The 21,785-nt window shown below is 33.8% G+C and overlaps 1 protein-coding gene across 2 annotated transcripts in view; it reads left to right on the top strand.

Annotated features, from left to right (window-relative positions):
• The window catches only part of LOC111043821, a 519,687-nt gene that overhangs the window by 13,524 nt on the left and 484,378 nt on the right, over window positions 1-21,785 (top strand). For both annotated transcript variants that reach the window (XM_039432914.1, XM_039432915.1), the window contains exons 2-3: window positions 11,615-11,665; window positions 13,549-13,584. The gene's annotated coding sequence lies outside the window, so the exon portion shown is untranslated. The remainder of the gene's footprint in view (window positions 1-11,614; window positions 11,666-13,548; window positions 13,585-21,785) is intronic.

The following is a 21,785-nucleotide window of genomic DNA, read 5'->3' as shown; positions in this document are numbered from 1 at the left end:
ATGTTTCTAAAGAAATAGAAATGAAACTACCGTATATGTATAAGATAGAAACCTTCATTGGAAACACTCTATGGAGCTCTGTTGCATGTGCTGAGTTGAAACAGTATGCAGTTGCGTTTCCTCCTTAGAGATTTCAACGTTCAGAGGCATAATCTTCATGAATGCTTCAAATTATTATCGGAAGAAAGCAAAGTTATTCTAAATCACTTTCAAACAGTAACAATAGTCCCCTTGCATCGCACCGTACTCACAATAGTAGAGTAACAGTACCCATCTACAGTTACTGTACATCTTTATATAGTATCTGTATACCCATGCAATTTCAGTAATACAGTAAATTGCTCAATCACTTCGGGAAATATTAAAAGTGTAATAATAAACCATTTTTATTTTCGTGGCTGATTGTTAGCTAACATGAAGCAGTTGTTTATGGGCCACCGAACAATAAACTGGATGCATTTGAGACTATTGAAGGCTGCGTTACTGTTGCCACTTGGAAATGGTCTGCAACAAGGAGAGTATATATAGGGTTATTCTTCATAACCCAACTTATATACCATCTTTCGGTCTGCAGGTGATAACGACCGCTTCACACGATGCCACCAGTCCTTGTGGCAAAATCGACTTTGCGAAAACAGTGTGTTTACTACCTTATTTCCAATCGTCCACCGCTGGTTTCATAGCAATTCAGTATTCAGTGTATACCTCCATGACCGGCAGTCGCCAGACAGACTTCATCAAAGTTTAAAACAATTAAAACACAAATAACTTGAGATGGCTGCGGATAGGCTAGTTTGTTTCATATGGTTCTGTAGATGGACTGCCACTCCAAACTATGAAACTGTCTCAAACTATTTCACAATTCACAAGTCCAATGATTTCATCCTCTCTCAAAAAGTAGCCTACCAGCAATACTAGCAATCGATAGCTTAGTTATGATACTTGATACTTACTTAAAATACAATAGTTGATAGCAATATGAGCGATATAGCATTAGGATAAATAGTTATTCAATTTAGATTTTCGTTCAATTATGATTATTTTCTATTCATTATCATTTCAATATATATGCAATGACATATTTCATTCCATCTAGACTGATAATCTATTCTGCTGTCCTTGATTATATTCAAATTCATTAGTTACCTGTGCAAATTCATATATAAGATGACACATATAAATCTGAGCACCCTTTTTAAATTATTTCGTCACGACATGTTTCGGCTACAAATGTCATTTTCAAGACTTGAAATAATATTGTGTCATCTTATTGTATTTTTTCTTTAGCATTAGTAGCCGAAACATGTGACGAAATAATTTAAGAAGGGTACTCAGATTTATATATTTTTTTATATTCAACAGTAGCCCTAAAGAAACAAAGAAATAAGATGACACAATATTAACATAATTAAGAGAACATGAAGCTGACAAGACTTTGGTCTGTCTGATCTTGAGCTTATAATAGTATCAGATTATATCTTTTTCACGATCCGGCACAGTAAAAATATTATTTCTATGAGTTCTAATGGGACTTTTCATACTCGATTGGCCGGGTTGAATGAGAAGAGAGTTGAATTAGAACTTATGGGAATAATATTCTCACTATACCGGTCACGCACACTGATACTGATATGTGGGAATCCAGGTTAAATATTGGAACATCAATGAGAATTTCGGTGCTTTAGATTAAGTCAATAAACTTTGTAAAAAATCGTGTATTAGTCCAGGCAACGAATGCTCAAATAAAGGTATAGAGGGAAAAGTTTGGAACACAATTTTCAACTCCACAGTTCTAAGGATAAGTAAGAGTATTAACATATCAAAAGTCCTCACCCCTACCCCCTGTGCTAAAAGGATGGGGTTGGTTTGAAAGTACCATTTTTTCATTTTTCGCATATATCTCGGAAACTATGCATCTTATGAACATTTGTATTCTGTGCAAAATTGAAGCTTTACAAAATTACAAACAAGTTTTGACCTTTACATTTGTTCAATATCTCTTATAGTTTCTGAGATATCCGCTCTTGAAGGTGAGGTCTTATAACTTTTCAACAATTGATGGAACAAGAATGTGCCAATTACGAGATTGTTGAGCATTAAATTATCTTTCATTTCATGTATGATTCGACTATTTCACGCATTCCCATACTGTTGCAGCAGATTTAGTTTTGAGTGACTTTGTTTAGTAGGAAGTTTAGAAACACCCACTGTTTTTAGTTCCGCAGTCGTTCCAATAGGTACACAATATGAATGTTCATACTGAAGCGCACTGCCAATTTATGATGACAAAATAGTGTGATATTCGAAAAAGTCACTTGTTGCAAATCTTGAGATTTGAAACTGAAACTGCTGCAACAGTCGTAATGGGAATGCGTGAAATAGTCGAATTATGCATGAAATGGAAGATAATTTAATGCTCTACAATCTCATAATTAGAACATTCTTGTTCCATCAATTGTTGAAAAGTTATAAGACTTGAAAGAGCGAAAAAATGGGAGAAAAACTGGGTTTTCGAAAATGCATCACTTTAGAACATAAATACAGTATCTCGAAAAGTATCAGATTTATCAAAAACCTCCATCAAACAAAACTTGTAGGAAATTTATTAAGCTTCATTTTTATGTAGTTGATTATGTCAATAGAACACATTGTTCCCAAGATATAAACATGTAAGTATCAAGTGGAAAATGCAACTTTCAAACCACCCTCATCCCTTCAGCACATGATGTAGGGGTTGGGATTTCTGATATGCTCACCTCCAAACAAGTCTAAACAAAGCTGCAGAGTCAAAAATTGTGTTCCAAACATTTCCTGCAAATTTCATTGTCAACTGATCTATTGTTGCTGAACAGAAAATTTCACTCTCAACACTAAAACTGTTGTAACAGTCGTAGGGATATTCGTGAAATAGTGAAAATATACATCAAATTGAAGATAATTTGATGCTCTATCAGCTCATAATCAGCACGGATTTTTTTCATCAATCGTTTAAAAATTATAAGGCCGAAAATATGAAAAAATTAGAGGCAGAAGTGTTTTTTCAAAAAATATCTCATCTTCAAGAGCGGATATCTCAGGAACTATGAGAGATATTGAAAAAATGTCAAGGACAAAACGTGTTTGTAATCTTGTGAGCTTCAATTTTGCACAGAATACAAATGTTCATGAGATGAATAGTTTCCGAGATATATGCGAAAAATGAAAAATGGTACTTTCAAACCACTCCCACCCCTTTAGCACTGTGGGTAGGGGTGAGGACTTCTGATATGTTAATCCTCTTACTATCCTTAGAGCTGTGGAGTTGAAAATTATTGTTTTTCCAAACTTTTCCCTCTGTTATCTTCCATTGACTGGACTATATTGAACATTGAATAATTACGGTTACTGTAACAAGGGTGGCAACTTTGAACCAAGCATTCTTTGTAGCTATTTTATAGGATTTGTTATTATTTTGTAGAGAGCTATACTTAGCAGATAGGCCTACTGTAACAGAGAGTACAGAGGGTGATTATTAAATTATTCAATCCCTGGTTAGCACCAAAGAAAATAGATTCAATTCTTTTCCTCTTTAAAAATTCGACTGAGTCAATGTCAATGTTTTCGAACCGTTCCATAATGAAATAAAACCCACATATATTGTCAAATTCTACAGTTTTATTTTGTACAGGACCATGGTTTCGTGACCACACAGGTCACATTTTCAAGCGGACTGCTTTTCCTCGATAACACCTTTAGAATCCTTGTACAGACCTTGGATAGCACCAACTCATCCGACATCTGGAAAGCCGAACGAACTCTGAACAGCAGTCATTCTCCAAACATTTGAACTTGACCTTGACTTATATGGATCACTGATGTGGGAGCCGTTTCAGGGAACTGAAAAGTATTACTCATACATGCTCTACATTTCCCCTACAGTCGGGACAGAAATATTTGGGGTGTGCGTGTGGGTGGGCGTGCATCAACTCATTGATGTGATAGAGTGGTAGACTGTCCAATCGATGTGTGAACTGATGAGTCAGACTGTTCTATCGTGTCTTGCTCAGAGAGTATTCAATGCAGTCTTTCCTCTAGGCTGGCCATTCGTAGACATCACATAATGGTCGTGCTTGTACATTCAAGGGTCTCGTCTTGTCTGGCACTCTGTATTCATTCAGTGCAATTGAATGCAAGCACACGTACTTGGTCTATTCAATATTCATATTGTATTGAACACGCTTCAGATGTGTTGTTTTTCGTGCATCGTTGTTTGTAGTGGTTCATAATTTTATATAATATCAATGATATCTTCTTGGTGGCTACATTTCTTTGATATTTTCCTTACATGTTTTCCCTATCCGTTAGATTATGAAAAAAAATGTTGTTTGTGTGGTTTTTGCTGAGTATGATGACCACATGAGCTCTAGGTTTGTGCGTGGGTAATGAGGCGGATGAAAATAAGAGATGAATGGACCTACAGTTTTAGGTGGGTTACGAACCACCGGGAAGCGATTTTACAACTCTTGAATCATATTGAGAGGAGTTGGCTCAAGCGGTCACCCTTCCAACGGGAGTATCAGGCGCATTATTCTTGACTTATCCAAGCGATAGCTTATCAGCGCGACCACTGAGTCAAACCGCTCCCCAAATTGGTGTATTAAAATATACAAAGTGACTTTTTTCTTAAAATTGAATATTTGGAGAAATTCTATGATTTGCTTTTAAAACTGATTATAGATTGTAGAAGTTTTTCAGTTTATCTATTGGTAGTTTGATATCTTGTGAAACCAGACTATTATTATGTTAATATCGGTGTGAAACATGATATTTTATTTCCTCATGTCCAGTTTTCTGTCTGTGATTAGATTTACTAATCATAACCTAGCTAAGTATCCAAAGAAACCCCATCATAATTCAGTACAATTGCTGTTGTATTTTATTATGTCTTCAATAACCATTATTAGAATCCATAAATGTGATTTAGTGTGTACTGTTCATCAGTAACCATGTTATGAGGTTATGATATTTTGATAGTTTATTATATGAGCACAGTGGATAGATTTATGTTCTATCAGAGATTATAGATATTACTAATATTACAGAAACTAATATAATATAGAAGTTAATATTGTGGTAACTATCCATACTAAATAAAAAGACTAAGAAATTGTCAAAAACCACAGATTTTATTGATTGTTAGAAAGACCGGTTTCGGTTGTTACACAATTTTCCATCTCTGATAAACTCTGAGTTTTTTGACAAAAATCTGTGGTTTTTTACAATTTCTTAGTCTTTTTATTTTTAATAATATAATACAGACCATAGCATTCATTCAGATTCTCTATGGTTCTAATATTGAAGTTAGTGACAAAAATGTTTGAAAAAATCAACATCGTGTAATTTTTCAAAAATGTATAACTATGTGGTGAAACAGGGTGAAAAATGAGGAAACATGTTTTCATCAGGCAGGTAAAAAATGAGGATACATGTTATCATCAGCATTTTTAATACATATATATTCAAAACTATGTGATGGAACGAGGGCACAAGAACATTCAGAACCCTGCTTTCCTTGTACCCTGTCCAACCAATCATTGTCGAGTGAAAAACGCGAACCCGATGCGTTAAACGATTCCGGAAGCGGGAAGCGCCACACCCATTGCGTCAGGGAAGCCCCATCCGCGTCAGGACGCGTTTCCGATGGGGGGTCTGTCTTCGTCCACCTCCAGCAACCACTAGTCGATTAGCCACAGCTAATTGCTTGTTAATTTGGTCACACTTTTGTTAATGGTTCTTTATTGATATGGTCATAATTAGGGTATTTTTGAAGTTATAATTTGAGTTGAGTGATTGATTGCATTCATTTTTCCTGAGCAAAGAAGTGAAATTCTGATATAATGGAGATTACAATACAATACAAATAAATTTTATTTCCATTAATATACAAATAAACAATCTAATCAATAAAATGTACATAATATTCAAAATACAAAATATGAAATTTACTACAAATATAAATAAATTGAATTTTTTCGGAAATTAACCTACTCAACTATGGGTAACCCATGTTCTAGAGCAGGTGTAGTAGTAATACAATAAATTAAATTTAGAGTGGGTGTGCAAATACATTGGATAAGTGAGCTCACATATTGTTCGAAATTATGTTTTCTATATTATGTCTTCCAGTTTTTAACGGCGCATTTAAATTTTCTTGAGTTTTCTATTATCTTGATGTGTACAGGAAGTAAATTGTGGAGTTTTGGTGCTAGGTGGTTGAAGTGTCGTTGGTATGTTGCCTTCCTAGCCAATTAAAGGTGTAATATGTAATATATTGTTAAAGAATGTATGGACCTGTAGTTTGATGAAACAGAGAGGTCTAAAATGTTAAAATCTCGATTGACGCGTCTCCAAACTCCTCTAATGCTTTACTATAGCTTGGAGTACACATAATCGAACACTATGTTCGATTAATTCTAAATTTCAGTAATTATTGATTAGAATTGGATCGAATAAGAATTTACTGTATTACTGACTCTAAATATGATGCATGTAAAAATGTACATTTCCCACAACTTCTGACATTTTCTGTTGTATACTTTTCTTTCCTCACCTCTTTTGTGGCGGTTATGATTGATGAAGCAGTCCATCAAGAGTTACATCGACTTTGTCTTTATGTTTCATCAGAGACTAGCTATAGATTGTTTATTCTGTGGTATCATGTCGCCCAAAATTACCTCAGCTCCACCTTATGAACCCACAATGTAACCTTCCTGTACATGTTTGTTCAGCCTTGTATTATTCGTGTGAAATTTATTACTCTACTTGAGCACCAGTCTAGGACACCCCCTGCTGAGTGTCTGGTCAAATAGAGGAACTGTAGTTCATATTATGGGAATAGGCCTACTATGTCTGCCGTATTAGATTACAAAAGGGGAAGAAGTCAATTTTAATCTTCTTCTGACAGAAGGTTCGTGAGCTTAGTCATCATCATCGTCACTGGAAATCGATAAATTCTAGTTTCTGTCTCTGGTTTTGGGGTTTCTTCCAGCCCAAATTGAATAGTTGAGATTGTGGGAGTTTGAGATTGAGTACTCTAAACACAATAACATCATAACAGACATAAAATTATTCTACTTGCAGTGTGGGTTTTCTTCCAGTCCATTAAATAATTAAATATTTTATGTTGAAGTTGTTGGACTACTCTCAATGCACAATAGCATCATATGAGTCGTGTTCATGAGTTTAGATTTCATAATTCATGGGAATAAGAACATGCTTTCTCGAGGATTGAAAATACATTTTGTTTTTCCATTTTGCATCCAGTTGGCCTAGTGCCTTCTTGAAACTAGTTATTAGTTACCTAGATAATAAAAGTTTATCACATGAAAACCATTGAACTATAGCAATGAAGAAGCAATACAATATTTCATCCATTAATGCTTGAGCAAAAGGTAACATTAATTTGATCTCAGTAAAACACTTGAAGAGGCATTTCCCATTGTTTACTTTCGGTCGAAAGTGATAATGCTTATTGAAAAAAATCTTAAGCCGCGTTTACATCAAAGTTATTAACAAAATGTTGATAACTTAATCCTTATAGATTCTATTAGATTGAACGGAACTTGACAAACACATATGTTCATCATGTGTATGATAAGTTATGTTCAATCTAAACAATCTATATTGGTGTAAACGCAGCTTTAGTAAATGCATGTTCTATAAAACCAGATTTCTGATATGATGATAACTTCAAGATTATGATGAGCTGTTCTATAGGCAAAACTGTTATCACAATTTCTGAAACATTATCTATTAAACTGATGAATGAATAATATTAAAATTACAGATCAGACTGAAGTACAATGAGACTAGACAAACTTCATTTCATGAATTAATAGTGATAATAATCATGGTTGATATATTTATAACAGGTCATATTTATCAAATTTATTCAAACATTTTACAGTTTCTAGCAATAACGGAATGGAAATTACTGAGATATTGCAATTATTCAAATGCTAAAGAATTAATAATTATTATTAAACGAAAATCCAATTAAATGCTGTAATTCACCCCGAAGACTTCTGCTACTGCAAATATTGACAACAGGGTAAACAGCTAGATGGAAAGCATTTAATTACTAAATTACAGCATTTAATTGGATTCTTGTTTAATAATAATAACGGAATATTTAACCCATTCACCTTTGGAAACATAACCTCAAAATATTTTCTCCTGAAAAGTAACTTCTGAAAATGAGAGAAAATATTTCTGTGATTATAAAATAACGCTCCTACTGATTGAATTCCAGCCCCAGAAGGTTGTCTGACCGTTCTCAATGCTTGAATCATGTATATGGGCCGTACCTGTCTGTGTTGCAGTGAGTGTATAAAGTACGATTGCATAAGAGTAATGTAGCCTGCAGGCGATGGATAAATCGCAAGACTCATAAATAATCGAAATACAGAAATAAATCATTAGGCTTTTCAATTACTTAGTTGCGCCGCCTTCCCCTTCCCATGGACGGTTGGTTATCTATCTATTATTTGTCAGAAGCGACACTTGTTTGGAATTTATAGCTGGCGATATTTTGACCGGAGATTAGCACAGGAGGTTGTTACCATTTCCGTACCGGTGAGACCGTTACATTACATTGCAAGGTTGTCGACTTTCCAGCCATTTCCTTACCGTAATACCTCTACTACAGCTCTGCTCTTTTCAAATTTTAGGATCAGGAATAATTGGTTTCCAACGAGATTAAGTAGAATATCAATCATTAGTTGTTAAGAGTGTTGGAAAATATGTTCCTTGTAGTTTTTTCACAATATCATTGGTTAAAGTTTCATAGTCACTGTATTTATCGAAATCTCACATCAATATCATCCTAAAAGTAATTGTATCCATTATAATGGTTATTTTGAAATAGAAAAGGGTTTTATAACATTTTATTCAGAACTTTCTAATAAATTGTTTTAAATCTATTATTTCACGGATATTGTCAATGGGGAGTGGCTGTCGTGTCAGGCAAGACTATCTTATCCCACAGATTGAGAAAAGTGCCGTCCTATAGATTCTTTCCCTGAATGGTGTTTGCTTGATAAGAGGCCTAATCTGTTTTGAGATCAGTTCATATACTCTCATGATTTTTGAAATGATCTCATGAAAACGAATCTCGGTGACTCGGAACCCACATAAAAATGTAGGTCTACTCATCTCTCATCATCATCCCTCCTACGCACACACCAAATATAATGTGGGCATCATCCTCAAAAAAGCAATGCAATTGATGAATTGATACTGTATTTATCAATCTAATTACTTCCTTCTAATATTATGTTGAATTGATGTTATTTATTACTTGAAAGCAACAATAAAGAAGATTTCATGTATTAGATAGCTATTCTCAATATTACTACTCCCATTTATTTATTTCCTGTTACCACTGTATTCTTTTATTTTACTGTAATAGTTCCTCCAAAATTCCAGACACTAATCAATGTAATTTTTCAACTATGTTACTATTCTCTTATTTTAGGCTACTGTAAATTATTTGCCAAAATTTCAGTCACTAATCAATGTAATTCTAAAAGATGTTTTGTACGGAAGGCTAGTCAGCAGCTTTCACGACCAAACAGTTTATCCTATAAATTCTATACTACCATTTCATTATACTCTGCTCATAAGTGAGCAAATGAACAACCATAAACAATGTACATATACAGTACATGAATTGAATTGATGTGTGGAAATCATTGCAGTACCCGTAGAAAGCAATCGGAAATGGAAAATAACTATATTAAATCGTCCAATACTAATGTCTTTTTAAGCAGATAATGACTGGTGTTCTAAAAGTGACCATTTCCTAGCACCGCCCTCTTGATTTCATAGTATTTCGTTTGTTTGTTTCTTTCTAATTGAACAGAATGAGGGTTGTGGTTGAATTTTTATTAGTTTTATTCATGAGCGGCGGAGTCCATTTTGCGTCTGGAATGGAGCGTGACTCACACGTCAATGCGTGGTCACGTGAATGCATGGTCACGCGTCTAGGTGGCAGTGGCTTGTATGTAGGAATTGGTGAAATGGAAAGATTTTATCATCGGTCGGCGGTTTGGTGTTTGAGAGTGATTGCAGACGTCTTGCTCCTGTTAACTAGACTTGTCACGCTAGTCCTTTACAGTCCACATTCTATACACATGACTTGAAAGCTGGGAGCTCAACCTCAATTACTAGAAAAGTATCCAAACTCTGAATGAGGGCAGGGTTCTCAGGCTGAAGGGCTTTCTGGTTTAGATTACTAAAACGTTATATGATTTCATCTATTCATGATGTGGACTTATAAATTTATGTGGATATCTCTTCTAATCTGAAGAAATTGACCTATCACTTGAAGATGGTTTGGTAATGATACATACAGTATATAAATATGGTAATGGTAATTTTCTACATATATGCTATACTTTTCTGTGGTGTCGAGAAGGTGATGTGGCAAACATCCATACTAAATTAAAACGATTTTATGTTGTCAAAATCACTAGTTCATTAAAGCGATTTGAGATATCAGTTTCGGTTGTTACACCATTATCAAATCCTAGAAAACTCTTATTTCAATCTCTTTTGAATCCATAGAGTTTACTAGAGATTGATAATGGTGTAACAACCGAAACTAGAATCTCAAATTGTTGTAATAAACCAGTGGTTTTGACAACATCAAGTCGTTTTCACTCAATATTGGCTACAAATAATACTCACTAGAAAATTGTAATTATTGATGTTAAACTGTCGGTCCCGGCTGAAGTATGACAGTCGTGAGGCTCATTGACGGCTTAAATTATATATTCAGGCGGTGGGACCTTCCCGCAAGGGACTCCCCATCAACAAAAGCCATACGAATTTACTTTTTTGTAATGATTGATGACTACTGCTTAATGGTTTGTTTTATTTTTGAACTTCTCAAATCAAGAACTTTTTTACTTCTATTGCATGGTCAATCATTGATTACCTCATAAGCCACAAACCTGGATTAAAAATGAAATCTATTTTCCACCTGACCATCTATTCTTGGTCTCTTTCAATGTGGAGACGTTCCCATCTATTTAGGTACCCTTACAAGCAACGACAAACTTCACGCTTGTGAAGTTCAGAAAAATGGAAAGTTTGTAATAACGCTACCTGACCGTCGGTGACCCTCATCACGCAACATGGTCACGCAAACCCTATATCTAGATCTAGCTTGGCTATAAGGGCTACCTTTTCACGGTCAAGGGGACCTCAAGGAAAGCCCTTGAAATAAAATGACTTTTATCCATTTAATTTCGTCGTTATAGTTTGAATGAGCCATCAATGCTAGACGATCATGAATATGAATGAAACCACTTGACATGATCTCCTGATTAAAAATATGTATTCTATAAAATGTTCAACTTTTATTCTGGACTTTAATGTAGATCACTTGGATACAGAAATAATTTTTGACTGTGATAAATTATCGTATTATTTTCAAAATCGTTAAATAAAAAGACTAAGAAATTGTCAAGTATTTTTATTTAATATGAATAATTACCACAATATCAACTTCTCAACTACACAAAAAGTTCAAATTCGTTATTCATATTTATATAAATTTGTTCTATTTCAGGTAGTGTCTTGTGAAAAATGATCTTCAACATGTTCTTGGATTCAAAGGAAGGTGAGTTTGATTCACACGATCACATTTACTACAATACTTTATTATCAATATCATAGTAATGGATGGGGAACAGGAAATGAGGAACAGGAGCATGAATGTTAGAGGCTAGGATAGTAACTTTCCATAGAGAATAACAATAATTTTCAAATATGTTCTTATGGGACGTAAATATTGTTGTAAAAATAAATCAGTTATTGAGGATGGAGAATGATTTTCTGTTCTTATATATTTTCGATTTATTTGAACACAACTACATCGACAAGAAACTCAAGAACATACGCCTACAATTTAAAATGAAATTCCAATCATTTTTCTTAACTAAATCACGTTTTATCGAACCACGAAGCCACTTGTTTTATACATTACATGTACAAATTATAAAAACACTATTACCTCATCCTCCAACTCACCCACTTCGAAAAAACTACCATAATCTCAAATTTTATACGAATCGTAATAGCGTTGTTTCTCGTATGCAGGCCATAATATCTAATTGGGTTCTGAAGTGGACTAGACTTTGAGATTTTTTCAACAACTTTTTGTCTCTGCTCTGAATATTCAGTCGTGTATGGCACGAGTAGTGTGCAGACTACTTCCTGAGTCGGATGGTTGGAATCACGTCTAGGAAAATGGGAAATGCTTTCCCCGCCAGCACGTGAGACAGTTATAAGTAGTACAGGGTATGATGTAATTGGCCACACAGTTCGGTACTTCCTTGAGGCGGGGGCGGCTGGTCCTATAGCCCACTTATCGTTCGAATTTCGGACGGTATTTTACTGTTTTTGTCGCTCTGTTCTTCAATGAACATCAATCGTACTGTAGATTTTTGCATGGAAACATTTTTACGAGCCATTATTTTATTAGATGTCTAGTATCTTGGAGTATCTGTTTTTTGAAATTTATTATGCAAATCGTGATGAGCTGTGATTGGGAACACTTGATCTGAAATTTGAATCAACCAGTAATTCTGTGTATAGTTTGGTTTGGGATGATTATTGTAATGTAGAAAAATTATGAGAGATGAAATGACATTGGACAGTAGAGTCAACTGATACAACCTTACGCTATCTTTTCTCAATGGTAACACATAACAGACACTGTGATATAAAGGATTCGTTTGAACACATGCAAAAATTGTTAAAACAATAGTTAAAACTATTAGATTAACTTACGTCTAGCAAGTCCAGCACAAATGTTAAAGAAATTATAAATTCTAGTTATAATATTTTCATGATATTTTTGTCTTTAAAGGTAATAAATTGTTCCTGATTTCAGGAAATATTTGTTATGTATTGTGATTGTAAACCAAATCAAAAAATTATAATATTATTAGAGGTAATTGTACGTAGGTAATTTTTCAATCAATACATCAAGACACTTTTTTAGTATGGTCTCAAAAGTCTAGATTTTTCTTGATATCCCTGAATAGAGTCATCTACTCCTGAAACCCAGATCTAGCACAGAGAAACCGTGAACGGTTTGTATCTGCAGTTATTAACTCCAACTACTATTCATAAACCGGATCAAAAAGAATTTTCCTATAAGTGATTATCAACAGACATATTTGCATAAAAATGTTGAAATTGTCCCTTACAGCATTTGCGCTTGCCACAAGTTTAATCACGGATAATTTACTGGTTGAACCAGTTCTCAGTTCTGTCTTACATGATTTGAAATGGTTTTCCCAATTTGGAGAAAAATGAAAGAAATTGAAATATTACTAGGGAAAATTTGTAGTTGTTTCGTTCCAACTGATGATATAATATAGAACTGGGTGTAATATAAATTACTTATTGGTATAATTTTTTACAAATTCTGTCAGTTTGAAATTCAAGTTATGTTGCATTCACCAATAAAATTAATGATTATTTTTCATTTTGCAGACACACGGAGCTTCCTTTTTCTTCTGAGCTGATGAGGTGAGTTACAAGTCTTCAAATTATTCTTTCTTCATAATTCGCTAGTAAATAGGCCCTACTTACTTGGCCCTGGTTTATCTTCACCTGTGATCTGTGATACAAATATTCTCATCATACTTATTATTCTCAAAACTTAAACTTAATATTCTCATCAAAACTTATTTTGAGTGAATAATATTTTGAAAGAAACTGAATTCAACAATTCGTTAATAATCATAGATTGTTACTTCTCAACTCAGGTTCGAATAATAGGCTACATAATCTAATTGTGATCTTTTTTGAAATCAACACAATCAGTAATAAACCCTGAGTACTAAAATAGCAATTATTCATGCTGTGAATAGCTGTTAATGAATACCAGTTCCATGCCAGTAATTGGAACTACTTCGTATGAATTAACTGGTATTGATGGTTACGATGTTAATGATGTTGCGTTGTTACGATTTGCGACATAGTTTATGCCTAGTCGGCTGGTCTTTGACCAATAAAATTAATAATTACCACCAAGATTTCTTGTCCCCTTTTTTAGTTGCTTCGTTTGTATGTGGTCTCAAACCATCCAGTATCCATCCAGTCTTTTATGCACACTTTTTCATCCAATGTTCATTTTTTAGTTTCTATAGTTTATGAGACATATAAAACACCACATTGGTCTCTCAAATATAAAATTCATTTTTTATGTGTAATTTTCAATCCAATGACTTCTCTTTTAGTTTTCTTTCTAATTTTGTCTTCTTTTTTCGTAGTTCCTATGTGGTCTCTAACATAGTATCCAGTCTTATGCATAATTTCCAATCGACTCTCCTCCCTTTAGTTTGGGTAGTTTCTATGTGGTCTCTTTTAACATAGTTTGCAGTCTTTTATGTATAATTTCAATCCACTGACCTTCTTTCAGTTTGCATAGTTAATATGTGGTCTCAAACATAACATCCAGCATGTTATGTATAATTTAAAATCCACTATCTTCTCTCTTCAGATTTCCTCTTTCTAGTTTTTCAGTTTAGTTTTATTTTTAGTTTTGTCCCCTTCATGGCGTATTTCCACATATTCAAGCCTATCAGATGTATATTCAGTTAAGCTGTTTATTTAGTTTATGTTAGTTCCTATGATGTGGTCTCAAACATACTAGGTTATCGAATCTTTCATGTATGATTTTCAATCAACTCCTTTCCTGTTAAGGTGCGTACAGACCTACGCGCCACGAGCACTCATACGCATTTCAATTTTCATCAGCTGAATTCATGGTTATTACAGTAAATCTGTATTTTTACAGAAACAGTAAGATACAGATATGAAAAGCATCAGTTGATGAAAAGCGAAATGCGCGTTTTAGTGGCGCACGAATTTAAAAAGTCTGTACGTACTTTAACAGGAATGAGTATATTGAAAATAATCATACACGAAAGACTGGATAGCCTACTATGTTTGAGACCACATACGAACTACCATCCATGTAATAAGAGAGAGTAGGGTTGTGTTTGTTCGTGTGTTCGTTTGTTCACATCAAAACATGTCAAATTGTGGATTGCATACCGGAAAAACGGGAATGATTTAGATCTCCAAATTTTGCACATAGATTCTAAAAATATCAATCTCGTGCACCTGGAAGCCCAAATTTTAATTTTCCTTCTAGATTTTTCAGAATTAATGTTTAAAATTCATTAATGGTACATTCAATTTCATTAAAAAATCACCAAATCATATGGTCGAAATTAAAAAAGGAACATCTGTTTCTATATTGCTTTCTACCTGAAAAACATAGTTTTGAAACTTCGTTTTCCTGATGCATACAAAATAATAATTATGTTACATGCATACGTTTAGGCCTACACGTGGCATGGATTATTAATTTTTCAGCTAGAACAATTTTTGAGACAAAGTGCTAAATAAACGTCTACAGTTTCATCAATGCTGTATCGGCAATATGAAAACGCATGCAGTTAATATGTCTTTGAATGAAGGTGTTGTTATTTACATAAATAAATTATATTCTTCCATGTTTATTTAATTAAAATTTCAAAATTATTCGAGCCCTGATAGAATGACTGACTCACTGTACAGTGAGTAAATTTTAATATTGGAATGAGGGGTATTTTGGCAAGCTGAGCAAAAAAAAAGGTCATATGCACCCCTCCCTCTGAAAAGGAAACTATTCAACTTATTCTATCTTTTAGTAAAATAACAATGATCATCCATCCATGTATCATCTTCTATACTATAATAAAGGAAAGAACTGGATTATAAACGTAGCCTATACAGATGTAAAGTATAGGGAAATTATGTTTGACGCATTATCACATCAGAACTACTGGACTGATTAACTTGAAATTTTGCATATAGATTCTTGCTTAACCGAGGGTGGTTATAGACCAATTTTAAATTCTTCAAGATTTGATTACATCAAGTTTTCAGTTTGTCAAGTTTTCAATTATTTGTCATGCTTCCAGTTTGTATGGAAGCAGCAGAAGATTTCTCTTAAAAGGGAAATTAGAAGATAGGTATGATTGGGGATCCTTTTCGAATGATAAGAACAAGTTTTCCGTCACACCCAAATTTTTTCCGCCATTTTGAATCCAACTTCTTTTTTTAATTGAAAGGTGGTCATACTGATTTACTTGAAATGCAGCATATAAATTCTTAATCAACCGAGGATTCTTATAGGCCTATTTTGAATTCTTCTAGATTTCATTACGTCAAGTTTTAAGAAAGACCCTTGCGAAGCACGGGTTACCTGCTAGTAGACTAAATAAACATAAGTCTTGAATCGCTTTAGTATGTACGCATATAAGGCATGCATTGCAGGGGTTGTTTGAATTGCCGAAGATGTTTTCTGTTATAATATTCAAACCACTCTTTCCTGATAAAAACATAGATACATTCCTGATACATACATGGTATATATGGCATGATTCGAGTGGGTAGTTTGAATTGCGATCAGTGTTTTCTGTTATAATTGTCAATCCATCTTTCCTGATCAACGTATAAAGCTGGATTGTTGGCGTAGCTTGAATTGCGGCCACTGTTTCGTTGTGATAGCTTGATGATATACAAATCGAAAAACTTTGAAAAATATGACGAGTAGAAAGTTTATTTTTAGCCTTTGCACTGGCTTTGTCCAGATTTTCATTGATATTTGTTCAGAACAAGCCTTCGCTCGTTTGGCCTTACCCCTGCCTTAAAGGAATCAGTTCAGATAGATACATTTTTGTGGCTAATGAGGTGCTTGTGCAGTGATGCATTTGAATGAAACATGAAACATTGTTACTCCAGAAATTCATTTCAAGAATCATGAATGGATGTGCCGTACGTGTTTTGGCAGTTTTCAATTGATATCAACAAGGTTAATTTAGGAATTATTCTAATATAGTACAGACATTTAAATTGATGAATTTAGTGGGTCAGTAAGATGCTAGTGTATCCCTTTTGCATGAAAGAAAGCATTGTACACTGTTAGATATTGTCAATACCACGGTTCACTTAAGCAATGGACTACATTTCGTGGCTTCAGCAGTATAAAAAAAAAATTAGTTGGATACATTTAAAATTGTTTTCATTCATAGTAAAGTAATTTTTCATTCAAAATGGTGCTATACAATATCAAATGAGATATTGCTACAAATATCCCTTTTTGTTTATAAAACTGTTGGATATATAGTAATAGGTAGCGTGATATTAAGCCTTCGTTTTCAATCAAGTTTGTCAGTGACGGTTACGGGTAGAATAGTTCCGTTTAAAATCATGGAGTAGCCAAAAACAAATTCCCCTCCCCCCCCCCAGGCTTGTAGGTAGGCTACTTGGATTTTTAATGTTATTCGAACTAAGTTTCTCATCCCTTCTAGCTTCTACCAGTACCTAGTGAATTACTATAATTTTGCTTTGGTCTTCCTCTATCTCCATTTTCCACCGCTCTGTTTAGCATTTTCTTTCTTTGGTAATTCCCCACCATCTTATTCTTCTAATCAAACCACTACTACTATTTTTTATCTCTTCATTCAAACGCAATATACCTGCAAAGAAGTCTAGGTTAAAAGCCTCATGACACGGAGAATTCACGGCCTGTGATTCACTTTAATGACACCAATTTCACGAGCACCACTCTCCTCTCCCACTCCACAATCTATTTTAATTCAGGTGTTCTATGGCAATCACTCCTTGCTATCATACCTTTTATTTGTCTTTCGACCGTGAATAAAATAATTTCAGGAAGGACTAATTCCATTTTTAGAAAGGATTCGGATGAAGACTTGCTATTAGAGGTAGGAGCCTCATTTCTTCTATAGTGAGGTCCACGTTATATGGCAGTGAATAAAGGTAGGAGAACAGCGTTACCGATTCTCTGTCTTGTCACTGCCTTAATTTAATTCAATTTAATCAATTATTCTTTGCATGTACATTTTTTACAAAATTTGACAATTCGCATTCTATAGAGGTTAGCTGATACGGGTACGGTATATCTGATATACTGTGTGACATTTACTGTTCATTCTTGCTTTAAATAATCAATGATATTTTATTCGCCAAGAAAAATTATCTTCTAATATATAATATATAATAGAGTTCCATAAATTATTGAGATTGTATATTTTGTTAATTAATTTATTTATTTTCAAATTGTTAAAAAATGATCTGGCAACTTTGTGAAGCTAGAAGAGGATAGCGCCTTCTGCTTTGTCGAATGATAGCAACACCAATGTGAATCAAATACTTTCATTATAACGTGGACCTCACCAAAGAATAACATTTTTCATAATTCATCCTTTGCTGAACCTGCAAACCAAATTTATTTTTGAATCACATAATCAGAAGTCAAGTAGAATCGGCATTCAAACGAATCTAATTCTATCTTGAAATAGTTGAAACTAGAGACATAAAACAAACTCCTATGTTTATCAGTCAAAATCTATGTGGAAGAACTCTCCACTATCTAAATTCTCCATAATTCGAATTTACAGAGTTACGATTATTTGCCACATTTATCTATCATAATAGATTGATCTTAATATTCGATTTAATTTAATATTTTTAAATGGACTCCTAGTTTTGGTTGGAAATTTGATATTCTTGCCAATAGGATATAGCAAGCTATTAACTATTTTTCAATAGTTATGAAAAAGTTGATCCTTCAATCCTTGATTACCTGCTGAATTATCTGTATTATAAGTAATGATCGTGCATTACATTGCATTGTTGTCAAATTATTGCAGTTGACAGAAACTCGGACACCAATGCCTGATATAAAGAGTTCAATGTAAATGCATTTATGGGCCGATGGCAGGTGGCACTCATGAATAAGCATGACATAATGTCAAGTCGCTTTCTCCCACAATCCATCGTCCATATCTTCACGGTTTGATCGCAAGGAATTTTTATCGGTAATGTCCAGCTCGGCTCTGGTGGATCGATTTTACACTTCTCCATTATTATTTCCCAATTATATTTTATTAAATTTACAACCAACAAAACTCTTCACAAGAAAGAACTTCCACGAATACGTTAGCTCACCGTATTAATTAGCGTTCAAATCTTGATTGTACTATAGATGAAAGAGATTGTTTCTACCTGTTAGTACACTCGAATCTTAAGCCACGTTTAAACCAGAGTTGTCAACAAAGTATTGTTCACTAATAGTTTTCTTCAATCAATTTGTCAATTTATTCTGTAGAAAACAAGTTGAATGTTGTTGTGCTTTTCAAGGAATTGGCAACAAATTGCCGGAATTTGTTGAAATCTCAGCTGACAACTCTGGTGTAAACTTCGCTTAATAGAGTTTCAATGCTCAAGTAGGAATAAATAAATATCGGTTCTCGAATAATTTAGGTTACAATATATTTTATATAATCTTAGGGTTCTGTATCTGTACCAAAAGATTCCAGTTTAGTAAGAGAATATGCCAGAAAATTATTACAAAAAATTTACAGTTATTTAATTTTATTTACACAATGTTTTTTACATTCACATTTACCTTCATAATTCTTAAATCCAAAGACCTTAAAGATGCATAGACTCACATGCAGCGCTAGTGTCGTACTTGGAATTGAAATCCGCCATTGAGGAGGCAACCCATAAGATTATTACATACCAATGCCACCAATGCCTTTGTGATCTATAGTATTACAAATAAATAATATATAATATCTCGTGCTAAAATACCCCAATGGCGGCCTTCAATTTCAAGTAAGAGCTATCATTGGGAAGGCATAGGCATTGTGGGTCTATATCTCTTTAAGGTCTTTGCTTAAATCACATGAAGATGTTCGCACTATCGCTATCCACATATTATGCATATAATTAGGGTGAAATATTATCATATAATAATAGGTTTGATAGAATTGGCTAACTCGGAACTCGCTGACTCCATGTTAAACTGCCATATGAATCAATACTACACCGATCAGAGCAGTTTTGATTCATACGGCAGTTTAACATGGAGTCAGCGAGTTCCGAGTTAGCCAATTCTATCAACCCTAATAATATGCTAACTATCATACATACTATAATATTATTATACATATTATGTATTATGAAAATACTATCATGAACCAAGGATACTACACTATACTATAGGATCATACAATACAAGGATCTATACTATATACTACACATGCATACTATCCTTGATTATGAACATCATTGACCAAATCATTTTATATTCATCTTACTAAATAAATCACATGTCACATTTTAATTGTTTTCAATTATATTTCCCCTTGAAACAGGAGAGAAAGTTCAATATAATATGAAATTTGAAAGTCTCGTAAAAATATTGATGAGGGTGATGAATAAAATTGTAAACTTTGTGCAGACCAATTCAGCAAACAGTCTTTACAGCAGCACATGCGCACCTGAATTGATTCCCAACGCAAATTAAGTTGGCTGCTAGTAAAAGTGATCTTACTAATGAAATTTATTGCTTGCTCCTAGCTATAGTACAGTGCATGTTAGGGCATGCTAATGGACTTGGAGTATCCAGTCAGTCAATTAACAATGTTGAGAAATCCGCCCACATGACAAACCGTATTGACAATGTCAAGGCGGTGAAGCGCTATCTGTAGGCTACACAAACTAGGAACTGTTAGCTACCTATATATCCAGAAACTATAGTCATATCATGGAATAAACAATCCATGTATAGAGCTATTCTCTGGTTTTATAGGATGCTAAAGTTGACTATGTAGTTGTTCCTTAAAAGGTGTGTCACGCTCCAGTGTAGTGAGTGCATCAACAGATCAAATAATGAACTGGCAGGTTAGCCAGCTACAAAATAGTTCAATTAGCCCTAAATAGGCTGCCCGGTGTTTTCTAGTTTCTCTCCCGCGTGGGTGGACCGATCAGCGAAAGTTTTCTTTCTAGTCATATTCAAAACAGCCAGCTGACCTTTGTAAATCGATTTAAATTGAGTTTTATGCGTTGGGTCACGAGCTAATGTGTTGTTAGGATCGTAGGTTACTGATCTAGATGGACCAGAATCACACAAATGTTGTGAAAATTTGATGAAGGGTAGATGTTGGAAACTAATTCATTTTTTTGTAAATAGAAATGATAATGAGAATCATGATAATAATTGAAGAAATAATAGTGTAATTCATTATGTATAAGATAAGTTTTACTCGTAGACGCTATAGGCCCACTTCATAAGCCGTCTTTTTCCTAGGTAGTTGCAAGTCATGGTCCCAAAACTCCGTTCACCCTTCGTAAGTAACTAATTAATTCAATAATACCTAAATTAATAACCAGATCAGTAGTAGAGACTATGGTGGTATTAAACATGAGGGACATTGTTATATTGGTGTGTATTATTATTTCTTAAAAAATTAATTGAGTAAGATGTGTAAAACTTTTTCAACTTTAAAACTCTTTTAGGGACGTGTTAATTGCTGTTAAATCTTTTTTTGATCCAATCAATAGTCTAATATTTTTTCTATACCAACCACAATCAAATGTGTATAACCTTTTTAACTGTAACTCAGGGATATGCTAATCTTTAATCAACTTTCCATGAATAAATATGACGAGACATATTTATGTTGAATATTATAAACCCTATATTTACGTTTGATTGATTAGTTCGTCTATATGTTGTTTGTGTGTTCTATTAATGAACTGGGCCTGAAAAAAGCATAAGCATATATATAATCAACTTTATTTTTCAATTGATCTATTTATTCATTTTATTTCATTCAATTTTTATTTAATTTCTTCCA

The sequence above is a fragment of the Nilaparvata lugens genome, chromosome 7 (assembly GCF_014356525.2).
Source record: "Nilaparvata lugens isolate BPH chromosome 7, ASM1435652v1, whole genome shotgun sequence".
Classification (NCBI taxonomy): domain Eukaryota; kingdom Metazoa; phylum Arthropoda; class Insecta; order Hemiptera; family Delphacidae; genus Nilaparvata; species Nilaparvata lugens.
Note: the sequence above shows the minus strand (reverse complement) of the source record. Positions and strands in the feature narration are given on the sequence as shown.